The 13,603-nt window shown below is 43.1% G+C and overlaps 1 protein-coding gene and 1 non-coding gene across 3 annotated transcripts in view; one reads left to right on the top strand and one right to left on the bottom strand.

Annotated features, from left to right (window-relative positions):
* The window catches only part of MAP7D2 (MAP7 domain containing 2), a 98,010-nt gene that overhangs the window by 5,291 nt on the left and 79,116 nt on the right, over positions 1-13,603 (top strand). The window lies entirely within an intron of this gene.
* LOC138931293 (U6 spliceosomal RNA) lies at positions 7,598-7,704 on the bottom strand. The gene has a single exon (XR_011446535.1). It is a non-coding gene; the product is annotated as a U6 spliceosomal RNA (small nuclear RNA).

Raw genomic sequence — 13,603 nt, 5'->3', positions numbered from 1 at the left:
TGTACTAATTGACTTACACAACAGAAAGATTTTCAGGGCTGAATCAGGTAGATGGGAGATGGGGTTTTCTGGTGGATGCTGGTCAGTAGTCTGGTGGGCTTTGTTGGGAGGATTTAATAGGATAGAACTCATAATGTGCTCAGCATAGTCAGCACTCACAGGGCAGGTGGTATGATTTGGAAGCTGTGGTTTTGCAGCTGTGCTTCAAGAGCAGGGAACCACAAGTTGCCAATTTTCTTATGGCCCAGACTTGAAGGTCCTAGAATGTCCTTTCTGCTGCATTTGGTGGTCAAAGCAAGTCACAGAGCCAGCCCAGATTCAAGGGGAGGGGAAATATACTCCACCTCTTGAGGTGATGTGTGGTAAGCACCTACTGGAAGAAGAGGACTCTCCCTTTCTAGAGGTTCTCTACTGTAATAGGTGAGTACCTTGAAATTGAGATGTTAAGTAAGGGAATTCCTTGACTTGGTGCATTCACTGCCAGGGCCTGGGTTTGATCCCTAGTCATGGAACTAAGATTCTGCAAGCCACAATGCTCAGCGAGAGAGAGAGAGAGAGAGAGAGAGAGAGAGAGATTTAAATAAGTTGGTCAAAGTCATACATTAAGTGGCGAGCCAGGGCTCAAACCCAAGTGTGTTTGACTCTAGAGTTAAGTATTTTTAATCTCCATGCCTCTGTTCTATTCCAGATAGATTATAACAAACTCCTTTTATGCATGGGCCGTGCCTCCCACATTTTCTGTACCCTACTCAAGATGTAGCTTAGTACTGTTGATACACATTTTATGAAGATTTTATGTGTCTTTTTTATAGTACACAGTTACTTTTCTGTATAAAGTTGATGACCTTCATTTCTTAGAACTACAGCAAAAATTGTATCAACAAAAATGCTTAGAGGGAAAGAAGTTTCATTTAACAGAATCTCTTGTTTGCCAGGTTCCAGGATATCAGTGGGTATCAGATTGCTTTGTCAAATAGCTACAAATGTTTCTAAATATGTGCTCTCAATTTATATCATTACTGTGTACAATAATGAACCATAAGGAGTCTGGCATCTGTCCACAGGCCATACACTGAGTACTTTTGCCCTGGACTAGCATTTCCCACGGAGAAGGCAATGGCACCCCACTCCAGTACTCTTGCCTGGAAAATCCCGTGGACGGAGGAGCCTGGTGGGCTGCCGTCCATGGGGTCGCACAGAGTAGGACACGACTGAAGCGACTTAGCAGCAGCAGCAGCATTTCCCAAAGGATGTGATACACAAGATGATTTAGATTACATGTGGACAAACTTATCTTCTCAGTTTTAGATTAATAGTCCTGTGGATTCTTTCCTTGTGTTGTAAAAGTACAACTAATACATCAAACTAATTTCATGAATATTTTCAGCATGAAGTAAAATATGAAAAAAATTCAATTTAAAGAACAATTTAAAGAAAACTACTGAGTATAGGTTGGTGCTAGCTAATACAAATAGAATGCTAGCTTTAACTATTTAACTCAGTATATCCAAAATATTGTCATTTCAACATGTAATTAATATAAAGAATTATTAATGAAATATCTCACATTTTTGTCCTTTGCACCAAGTGTTCCAAAACCAGTGGAAGACTTGACACTTTCAGCTCATCTCTACATGGGCTAGTGAACAGTTCAGGTGCTCAGTAGTCACTGTGGCTAGTGGCTCACATATTGGACATGGTGATCTAAAACATTTCCCTCATGGCATAAAGTTGTGTTGGTTGGTCACATAGGGCACCATGGCATTGAGTGTTGCATGAAGAACAGGATGTATGCTGCAGTATTCCACCTATTGTAGCTCTCTTGTGTGGAAATGAAAAGATGCTTTGATAAAACAGGCTCCCCTGCAATAAGGCAAAACCTGCCAGGACCCTCAGGCTCCCAAGGGGAGAGACTGCTTTTGCTTTCCCTGATGTGGGCAGGTGCCAAGGTCCTGATACGGATTACTGTCTTGGATTATTCACAATGTGTGGAAAGGGAGTAGGCTTGGCTTCCAGGTAAATGTTGGGCTGTTATCATGGAAAAGCATGGTATAGTAGTGATGGAACAGTGGGAGGAGAGTGGTATTAGCCAGCACGCACACTCCACATTCAGTGTCAGGTCCAGTGGCGAAGCCCCTCTTCAGGGTGGACTCTGTGAGGCCAGGTCTGGCCGTTCCCCCCAAGGCTAGCACTGTGCCTTCCTAGCTCCTGTTCACCCCACTCCAGTACCCTTGCCTGGAAAATCCCATGGACGGAGGAGCCTGGTAGGTTGCAGTCCATGGAGTCACTGAGGGTTGGACACGACTGAGCAACTTCACTTTCACTTTTCACATTCATGCATTGGAGAAGGAAATGCCAGCCCACTCCAGTGTTCTTGCCTGGAGAATCCCAGGGACAGGGGAGGCTGGTGGGCTGCTGTCTATGGGGTCACACAGAGTTGGACACGACTGAAGTGACTTAGCAGCAGCAGCTCCTGTTCACAGAAGCCACTCTCTGATTATGATCGCCAAGTTCTGGTTGACTGACAGGACACACCCCCTAACTGGAGACCACGTAATTGAACAGTTTCAGGGAATGCAGGGGCTGAGCCACCTCCAGTATCCTAGGTCTGATGATGTGGTGAAGCTGGCTCTAGCTCTAGGGGAACTCACTGGGCAGGGCCAGGCAACCACACTCACTTTCAGGACCTGCAGGACAAGTCCCTGCCCAGACCAATTTGTCCCCATCCTGTGCAACTGATCTGTCTTTGCCTTTGGTACCAAGTTAACTGTGGGTTTAGTAGGTCAGCCAGTGTGCAGCACCACCTTCTATGGTAGATCTATTAAATGCACCTTCTTCTTATCCCTGCCCTTGTTTTTCTCTTTCTCTCCCACTTTTCATATGTATTTTTGCTATATTTTGTATAAGCAGAAGGAAAGAGAGAGAGGAGGACATAAAGAAATACCTGAAATTAATAAAAAGCAGGAAATGCCCCATAGCTTGAACTTTTCACCAGACACCAAAAGTCCTTTATTAAGTAGTACTATGTGTCTTTGTTTCAAAACAGCACTTTAATATGTACCCATAACTGGAAATAACCATCTGAATCATAAACTGGGTGAAACAGGATTCTCCTGCTGCGCTTATTTTTAAATACACCTCCCACTACACACACACACACACACAGACACGATTGTGCTATGTTCTCTTCCCTTAGCACCTAGGCCTGTGCTTTCAGCATTCCACTGACTAGAGAGGCAAATGTCCTTGTGCAGGGGGTGTCTCCTCTTATGAGAGTTTGCACTTCTCTACCTAGTTAACTGTGTGTGTTCGGTTCTCTTGAGCACCAGTCAGGGGTGACAATTTGTGGTGAAATACTATGACAGCCTTCGGTGGAAGCTTTCTTTGCATGTGGGTAATTTTTGCTCATGTAGATATCTGTTATGAACAAAACTTTGTTCATTTTCTTTAGTTAGGTAACCAATATTGTTGAAGTAGATTTAGTTATATCCTCAGACAAAAAGCCCTCTTTAAAATATTTCTGATTCTAATTGCAGTTTTCTTACTGCGAACCATGTTCCTGCTCTTTTTTCCCCCCTCCTAAGTTCAGTTCAGTTCAGCCGCTCAGTCGTGTCCAACTGTGCGACCCCATGAATCACAGCACACCAGGCCTCCCTGTCCATCAACATCTCCCGGAGTTCACTCAAACTCACGTCCATCGAGTCAGTGATGCCATCCAGCCATCTCATCCTCTGTCGTCCCCTTCTCCTCCTGCCCACAATCCCTCCCAGCATCAGTCTTTTCCAGTGAGTCAGCTCTTCACATGAGGTGGCCAAAGTACTGGAGTTTCAGCTTTAGCATCATTTCTTCCAAAGAACACCCAGGGCTGATCTTTAGAATGGACTGGTTGGATCTCCTTGCAGTCCAAGGGACTCTCAAGAGTCTTCTCCAACACCACAGTTCAAAAGCATCAATTCTTTGGTGCTCAGCTTCCAGTTCTCGCATCCATACATGACCACTGGAAAAACCATAGCCTTGACTAGACGGACCTTTGTTGACAAAGTAATGTCTCTGCTTTTTAATATGTTGTCTAGGTTGGTCATAACTTTTCTTCCAAGGAGTAAGCGTCTTTTAATTTCATGGCTGCAGTCACCATCTGCAGTGATTTTGGAGCCCCAAAAAATAAAGTCTGACACTGTTTCCACTGTTTCCCCATCTATTTGCCATAAAGTAATGGGACCAGATGCCATGATCTTCGTTTTCTGAATGTTGAGCTTTAAGCCAACTTTGTCACTCTCCTCTTTCACTTTCATCAAGAGGCTTTGTAGTTCCTCTTCACTTTCTGCCATAAGGGTGGTGTCATCTGCATATCTGAGGTTATTGATATTTCTCCTGGCGATCTTGATTCCAGCTTGTGCTTCCTCCAGCCCAGCATTTCTCATGATGTACTCTGCATATAAGTTAAATAAGCAGGGTGACAATATACAGCCTTGACGTACTCCTTTTTCTATTTGGAACCAGTCTGTTTTTCCATGTCCAGTTCTAACTGTTGCTTCCTGACCTGCATATAGGTTTCTCAAGAGGCAATTTGCACTTCACTTGATTTTGTTTTCGGCAGTCAAGAATTATTTCTAAAGAATAATTGCTTCTTATTAATAGTCTATTAATTTCTGCATATAGAGGAGGGCATGGCAACCCACTCCAGTTTTCTTGCCTGGAAAATCCCGTGGACAGAGGAGCCTGGCGGGCTATAGTCCATTCAGTCACAGAGAGTCGGACAGACATGATTGAGCAACTAAGCACAATTTCTGTGTATCCTTAATCTTCTGGGGCGAGAGTAACTCTCTTTACAGCAAAACAGTCAAGGGAGTGAAATGAACTGTTTCACTCTACCCTAATCAGTTTCTATTTCTTTTTTTCCCCCTCAGCTTCCATTTCTCTTACTTGTCTTTTACTTTCTCTCAGTTTTGACTGAGAGACCCAAGAAGACCCAGTGCCTTTCTACTAAAGATTGTTGAATGACCTGTATGGTACATAATTTTACCTTTATTAGCTAAAAATAAAAAGGATTCTTGCCCTCTTTTTAAAGGTGTATAAAGATGCCCTGTAGTGGTGCGTAAAGATTTCAGAGTGACTGTCTCTTATGATCAGGCCAATTCAAGCAGGAGATGTTATACACAGTGCTGTCCGGTAGAGCTTTCTGTTCTCCGTGTGTTCCAAATGGTAGCCACTTGCCACATGTGGCTATTGAGCAGTGAGGAACTGACTTTTTGTTTGTATCTGATTTAAAATAATTTTAATAGCCATATGTGGTAACAGCTTCTGTATTGGACTCTGAAGTTAACTAGATGTTTACTGACCTTGCCAGGTTAGATCAGAAATGAGGAGTGTGTTTTGGGCTCAAAAAGTTCCTTCAAACTCATCTATTCTTTTTTTCTTTAATTTAATTTTTATTTTATTTTGGAGTATGGTTAATTTAGTTTCAGGTGTACAGCAAAGTGATTCAGTTATACCTATACATATATCCATTCTTTTTCAGATTCTTTTCCCATATAGATTATTGCAGAATATTGAATAGAGTTCCGTGTGCTATATAGTAGGTCCTTGCTGATTATCTGTTTTATATATAGTAGCTTTATATATAGTATGTTAATGCCAGACTCCTAATTTGTCCCATCTATTACTTGTTTCTTCTCTACAAACTCTGGTATTTAGTACTTGTTATTCAGGTCCTCTCAGATGTGCACAGGCCACCAAGGTCAGAACTGGCATCTAGCTCTTGTGGGTCCCATCTTGTCAGCAGTGCCATGACAGATCTGCCAGACGAGACTTATTTCTGGCTGCTGGGGGCCCTGGGATGCCCTCTTTGTCCCTGCTTCAGTTTTGGTTACACACCTTGGTTGGAGGAGAAGCCAGATTGACTTATAAGGCATCATCAGATCATGAGATGAAATATTGAGCTTTGCAGCATATGGATGGGCTGTGGGGAAAACTTTTCCAGGGGGATGTTGGCAGGGACTGAGATCACAGGAGAAGCCCATAGTGGAAGGTGAGGGTGGCGAGGGGAGCCATGAGCAGTGCAGCTGAAGGAATCAGTTCTCCCTTCTCTAGGATGTGCTCACTGAATTAGGCGAGCCTCAGCTCTCTCGTCCAGCTTGCTGCTCACAACTGTGGCCTCATGTGCTGGCCTGGGAGAACTTGGTCACTTGTGAGTGCACTGGTGCTTTAGGTCATCTGACTAATGCTTTCCAACCCTGACATGCTGTGGTCCTCCACTGCCAGCCCAGAAGGCTGGGGAAAAGGTAGTCTGATCTTGCCCACTCTGATTAGCGGGATCACCAGGCATGTCGGCTTATTAACCAGCAGACTTACCAGACTTCCCTTCTCCTTCTCCCATTATAACCAAGGCAGGGGGTTCTGTGTCCATCTCTCATGACCCCATCCCCACTGCCAATGCCTAGGTCAGACCCTGTCATTTAGGACACAGCCGTTATCACAGGAACCTCAGGGGTCTCTGTCTGCATCACCCTCCTGCCATGGATCCATCGTGTTGCACTCTTGTGTGACCTTCTCTGACATCAGCCTAGCCTAAACACAGTCTAAACTTCTGCTGGGGTTTCCCAGGTTGGTTGTGTTGGAACAGGGCTCCTGCTTACCCCTCCAGCATCCATCTCTGGTCAGTGATCACCCCCAGCTGGTTGTCTCCAGCACTCTCTGCACCCACATGTGCCTCACTGCCCATGCTCATGCTTGGCTCACGTCTCACCTCTTCCCTGAAGCCTTTCCCGATCACACACACTTTGGGTGGGTTTTTCTTTTCTCTTCCATTTCCGTTATGGTGTTGATAACACTAATTCAGGTAAATAAGATCACGTGGAAATAAACTTGGGGTTGGCATTTGGAAAGTAAAGTGCACACATCTTAAGCACACAGTCTGATGAATATTTACATGTACATCCCTAACCAACACCCAGATCAAGAAACTAAATATTTCGAGTACCCAGATGGCTCCCCTGGGCCTCCTTCTAGACAGAACTCCCTAAAGATGGCCATTGTTCTCAACTCTTTTCACTATAGGTTAGTTTTACTTGTTTTTGAGTTTATAGAAATAGATTCTTATAGTATGTACAGTAATATTGCAGCAAAATATACATCACATAAAATTTATCATTTTAGCCATTTTTATTTTTATTTTTTTTTATTTTTTTATTTTTTTGGAATTAATAAGTTTTTTTTTTTTTTAAATTTTAAAATCTTTAATTCTTACATGCATTCCCAAACATGAACCCCCCTCCCACCTCCCTCCCCATAACATCTTTCTGGGTCATCCCCATGCACCAGCCCCAAGCATGCTGCATCCTGCGTCAGACATAGACTGGCGATTCAATTCACATGATAGTATACATGTTAGAATGGCATTCTCCCAAATCATCCCACCCTCTCCCTCTCCCTCTGAGTCCAAAAGTCCGTTATACACATCTGTGTCTCTTTCCCTGTCTTGCATACAGGGTCGTCATTGCCATCTTCCTAAATTCCATATATATGTGTTAGTATACTGTATTGGTGTTTGTCTTTCTGGCTTACTTCACTCTGTATAATCGGCTCCAGTTTCATCCATAAAAATATGGAACGCTTCACGAATTTGCGTGTCATCCTTGCGCAGGGGCCATGCTAATCTTCTCTGTATCGTTCCAATTTTAGTATATGTGCTGCCGAAGCGAGCACCATTTTAGCCATTTTTAATGTACAGTTAAGTAGCAGCAAGTACATTCACATTATTGTACAACCATCACCACCATCCATCTCCAGAACTTCTTAATTGAGTTTAGAGTTTTTGTGTTTGTGTCTTTTTTTCCTTTCAGAATTATGTCTATAAGATTCACCCATGATGTTGCAGATATCAGTGGTTCATTTCTTTTTATTTCTGGGTAATATTAGATTATCTGACTATACCTACTACAGTTTGTCTTATCCATTCTCTTGCTGATAGGCAGTTATTTCCAGTTTTCTATTGTGAATTAAACTGCTATGAGCATGCTTGCACATATCTCTTGGTGCCCACACACATGTATTTCTGTTGTGTGCATACCTAGGAGTTGAATTACTGGGTCAAGAAGGTAAGCATATGTTCAGCTTTTGCTGATAGTGCCAAACTGTTTTCCAAACAGTTGGAAGTAGTTCCCTATTGCTGTTATAACCGGTTACCACAAATTTAGTGGCTTATAGCAATGTGGATTTATTATCTTCTAATTCTGGACATCAGAAGTGCTAAAGTCCAGGTGTCAGCAGAGTCTTTCTGGAGCTCTGAGGGGAGAAGCCGTCACCTTGCCCTCTCCAGCTGCTGGCGGCTGCCCGCACCCCTCGGGCCGCGCCCCACCCCCCATCGTCAGGGCCAGTAGCGCAGCCTCTTCCAGTCACCTCTTCTCTCCAGTTTCTGCTGCCCTTGTGACGTGTCTTCTCTCCCACTCTAGCTTTCTTGCCTCCCTGTAGCTACATGGGGCCCAGCTGGAAAATCCTGCAGTCTCTCCATCTCCAGACCCTTACCTTAATCGCATCTGCAGAGGCCTTTTTGTCACAGAGGGTGACATTTTCATGGGTCCAGGGCTTGGAACGTGGGCTTCTCTAGGGGGCTGTGATTCTGCCTGCCATTCTGTATCCCCACCGGGAGGGCATGAGAGCCCCAGTTCTTGTCCGTCTTTGTCAGTGTGTGCTCTTGCCGGTCTTTTTCGTTGCAGTCATTTGAAGCGGACTTTGGGGCACATGCACAGCTGCCTCCCCCAGGCAGTGTGTCCTCCTTTGCTCTGATATAGATTTATTGAGCTGATCATTATTACATTATAAATATGTGTTTCCATGCCTCTGTCTTGGCCAAACTGTACACTTTTTCATGAGACAAATCTCAAGAGTAGCCAGTACAATAAGTGCTCCTTGGAGAGTAAGAAATTACTAAGGGAAGTTTTCAGCAGAGAACTGAGCAAAGCTAAAGGTGTAGATGAGCACCTATGCTTACAATCCCATCTCTGGCTCAAGGTGGGTTTTCTCCCAAACAAAAATAGGACCAGAGCAGAGAGCATTGTTTCTAACTTCTGCACACTCTTCTCTCCCAAGGTAGTTAATCTATAAGTGAGCAGTGCCCTAGAAGGGGATATGGGCCTCAACTCCTGAGGGCGTTGGTTGGAAATGATTTCAGCGTGCATGTAAATGAGAGAGGGCCGTGCAGTTCCACAGGCCGCCTTATGGGGAGGCTGAACCTGGACCTTGCACAGAGGCTTGAGTTTTCCTTCTCCCTGGACTCGGCTCGTGTAGCAGCACGCTGCAGCTTCTCGCCTGGAGGAAGACCTTTCAAGGTAAGCCGGGTGTCCCTGATCCCAGGGAATGTCGCGTGTGTAGACTGAAACCTGCCGTGGAAGCTTCAGGCTGGGATTGCTGAGGATGGCGGAGGCAGAGTAGAAGTGATTTTGCAATGCCCCTGGACATGGCAGGCTGGGCGCAGCAGTCCTGGGGCTGGCGAGGCTGGTCTGGAAGGTGGGACAAGTGTGAGACAAAGGCAGGCAGGGTTGTGGCTCCTTCGGGAGCATCTGGACATGAGGGGCCACTTCTATGCTTGTTCGCGATGCTCTCCTTGGCCGGGCATGCACCTGGCTCCAGGAAGGTGCTCAGGTTTCAAGGCCTTAGGCTTCTGTTTCCAGGTGCTGGGGTGTTTGCAGCAGGCCTGACTGCCGTGACTTTGACCATCAGGTGTGGCGTGTGCATGAGGAGCTTGCCGGCCACGTGGCAGAGGACTTTCCCAGCCCTTGTGGGAAAACCTGTGTCACTGATTGAGCCTTGGCTGGTCAGCACTCAGATCCTGAGGGAGTCGGTCTTCTGAGAAAACTACTATCTCAGGGTAGACGCTCCTGGGACAGGCTGAGCAGGGCTGGTGCTGGGGACCCCCTGGCCTTTCACTGCTCTGCCTGCTGTATTCAAATTGCGGAGAAACTCAGGTGCCTGCATTCCTGCTAAGCCCTGTCCCTCTAGGACTTAGACCCTGCTCCCTCTGTGTTCCTTGTCATCCTGGACCAAGGAGGCTGAGAGCCCAATCGCTTGGAGTCCCCTCCTCAGAATCCAGATCAGGGCACCTGCAGAGACAACACCTTGAGAACATTATGATAAGTGAAATAAGCTAGTTACGGAAAGACAAATACTACATGTTTCCACCTCATGAGGGTACCCAGAAGAGTCGAATTCATAGCATCAAAGAATGTAATAGTGGTTGCCAGGGGCTGGGGGAAATGGAGAGTTACTCATCAGTGGGTATAAAGTTTCAGTTAAATAAAATTAATAAGTTCTAGAGATCTGCTGTTCAACCGTATAGTACACATTGAGCTTTTTTAAGAGTGTATCATGCTAAGTATTCCTACCACAATAAAATTTTTAAAAATTTTTGATGAGTTTATCACTTACCTTCTCCTGATCAGGTACTAGTGTGGCCACTAACTTGCTGTGGGGCCATGGGTTAGTTTCACGGTCTCTTCCAGACGCAACTTCTTATGAATATAGTAGCAAATTCCTCACAGAGTTGATAGGAGGATTATATGAGGTAATGAATGCAAAGTGCTTAGTGTGGTGTCTTGCATGTAGCTCTGCTCCTTGAGGTCATGGATATCATTGTCATCATCTATGCATTGAGTACAACATGTCTATAAACATCAAATCATATGTTTGTATATATGTTGTATATTATGCAATGTATATATATATTGTGTATATATATACACACAACATATATGTTGTATACAACGTGTATATATATGTTGTACAATGTATATATATAATATACATGTTGTATATATACATTGTATACAATGTATATATATAGTATATATATATATGTTGTATATAATATATTGATAATGATAAATACTGGTATTACCTTTCAAGGACCTAGTGACCTACTGAGCTGTGCTTTCTCTAATTTACTTATAATCCAAGTTTAGCACTGAAAACTACTAGAACACTTTCTAACACCATACACAAAAATAAACTCAAAATGGATTAAAGATCTAAACGTAAAATCAGAAACTATAAAACTCTTAGAGGAGAACATAGGCAAAACACTCTCCAACATAAATCACAGCAGGATTCTCTATGACCCACCTCCCAGAATATTGGAAATAAAAGCAAAAATAAACAAATGAGACCTCATTAAAATTAAAAGCTTCTGCACAACAAAGGAAACTATAAGCAAGTTGAAAAGACAGCCTTCAGAATGGGAGAAAATAGTAGCAAATGAAGCAACTGACAAAGAGGTATCTTACAGTTGCAGGCTGTTTAATGGAGTGAAAAGCAGAGAAATTTATCTGTGCTGTTCCGTTTTTGATTCTTCTTCCAAATGACAAGGTTAAATGTATAAGCATTAAATCTTAACTACCTAATGGGTTGAAACCTGACTAATGCAATTAAAATGTTTCAACCTCAAATTTGTAATATAAAAAGGGTGTTTGCTCTCTGAAGTCCTTTTTGTAGCACCTTATTACCTTGAAGCAGATATCAAGTACGAATTCTTAGATGTGAAGGCCCTGATTTTTTAGTTGGTTTTTATTGTAGTAAAATATACATAACATAAACTTTGGCATTTTAACCATTTTAAGTGTACAATTCAGTGACATTAAATGCATTCACAGTATTATGTAACCATCACAATTATCTATTTCTAGAACTTTTTCATCATCTCAGGCAGAAACTCTGTATCATTAAGTAACTCCCCATTATCCCCTCCCCCATGTCCCTGGTAACTAATATTCCACTTTCTGTCTCTGTACATTTGCCTATTCTAGATACCTCCTCATATAAGCAGAGTCATACAATATTTTTCCCTTAGTGATTGGCTTATTTCACTTAGCATGATGTCCCCAAGGTTCATCCATTGTTGTATCGTGTATCTGAATTTCATTCTTTTTAAGGGCTGAATAATATTCTGCTATATGTATAAACCACATTCTGTTTATCTATTCATCTGTCAATGGATACTTAGGTTGCTACCACCTCGTGACTGTTGTGAATAATACTGCTGTGAAACGGGTGTACAGGTATCTTTCTGAGACCCTGCTTTTATTTATTTATTTTAATATTTTTTTTTATTCTTTTATTTGGCTGTGCCAGGTCTTAGTTGTGGCACGTAGGATCTTCTGTCTTTGTTGCAGCATGTGAACTCTTAGTTGCAGCATGTGAGATCTAGTTTCCCAACTAGGGATCGAACCTGGGCCTCCTGTATTGGGAGCACAGAGTCTTAGCCACTGGATCACCAGGGAAGCCCTGAGACCCTGCTTTTCATTCTTTGGGGTATATACCCAGAAGTGGAATTGCTGGGTCCTGTGGTAATTCTGTGTTTGTCTCTAATTTTTTAAACAGTTTAAAAATTATTTTGAGGTATTGTCCATATAACATAAATCTCAATCCTGTGAAGTGTATGCAGTTCAATGGTTTTTAATATATTCACAAGGTTGTGCAATCATCTCCACTAGTCACTGGTTTTTATGACCTCTGAGGAACTAGAGTGGGAGAGAGAATCTTGAAGGTGGCTTGGGTGTAAGGGAGGGCGCTTTCAGGATTAGTATGAAACTTTTAAAAAGAAGGATCTTTGTAACAGATCCTTGAAATGCCACACAGGCTTTAGGAGGAATACTCTGCCCACTATAGTGCTTTAGGGCCGAAAATCAGAAAGGCTCCCCTGCCACCTGACATATTTTCAGCTACTTATGAGGCCTTGTTTTATGGAACAGGATATTGAATAACCTCACAAATGGGTCACCCTCCTCAAGAATACTCTGAAAGCCTGGTTCTGTAGGATCAGGCAGGCTTTTATGTGGCTTTTTGCTGCTTTGTAGCACCTCCTATGTTTGTTTTGTCAGATGTCCTTGCCTGGTTTGGAACTGGTTCTTTTCCTTCTCTGGTTCTGATCCCATATTCTGCAACTACTTTGTTTTCAAACATGAAACAGATTGTTTACCAAAAAATGCCTTATATAGTTAATTTTTAGATTTTAGATTGCTCTGCTCTGAAGCAAACAATAAAACTCATCCACTTTTGTTATAACCTACCATTCATACATACCAGGGTGCTCTGATTTTCACTGGTTCTGCTTATGTACTTGTGGTTTGTAACATTTGTTACTTTAGAGGTGGTTTTGTTGTGATTTTCTGATAGTTGGCCAGCTTTGTTTCTTTCTTTCTTTTTTGGTATACCATACAGTTTTTCCCAGGCTTCCTGGTGGCTCAGAAGGTAAAGAAACCTCCTGCAATGCAGGAGACCCAGGTTCGATCCTTGGGTTAGGAAGATCCCATGGAGAAGGGAATGGCTACCCACTCCAGTATTTTTGCTTGGAGAACTCCATGGACAGAGGAGCCTGGCAGGCTGCAGTCCATGAGGTCGCAGAGTTGGACACAACTAAGTAACTAACGTACACACACACACAGAGTTTTCCCCTTCAAAGTGTACAGTTCATTGGCTTTTTAGCACATTCACAGAATTGTGCACCATCAATTCTAAGTTATTTTTATCACCTGCAAAAGAAATCCCATACCTATTGCCAGTCACTCCCTGTTTCCTCCCATCTCCCAGTCCTAGGCAACCCAGCCACTGATAT

Source organism: Ovis canadensis, chromosome X (assembly GCF_042477335.2).
Source record: "Ovis canadensis isolate MfBH-ARS-UI-01 breed Bighorn chromosome X, ARS-UI_OviCan_v2, whole genome shotgun sequence".
Classification (NCBI taxonomy): domain Eukaryota; kingdom Metazoa; phylum Chordata; class Mammalia; order Artiodactyla; family Bovidae; genus Ovis; species Ovis canadensis.
Note: the sequence above shows the minus strand (reverse complement) of the source record. Positions and strands in the feature narration are given on the sequence as shown.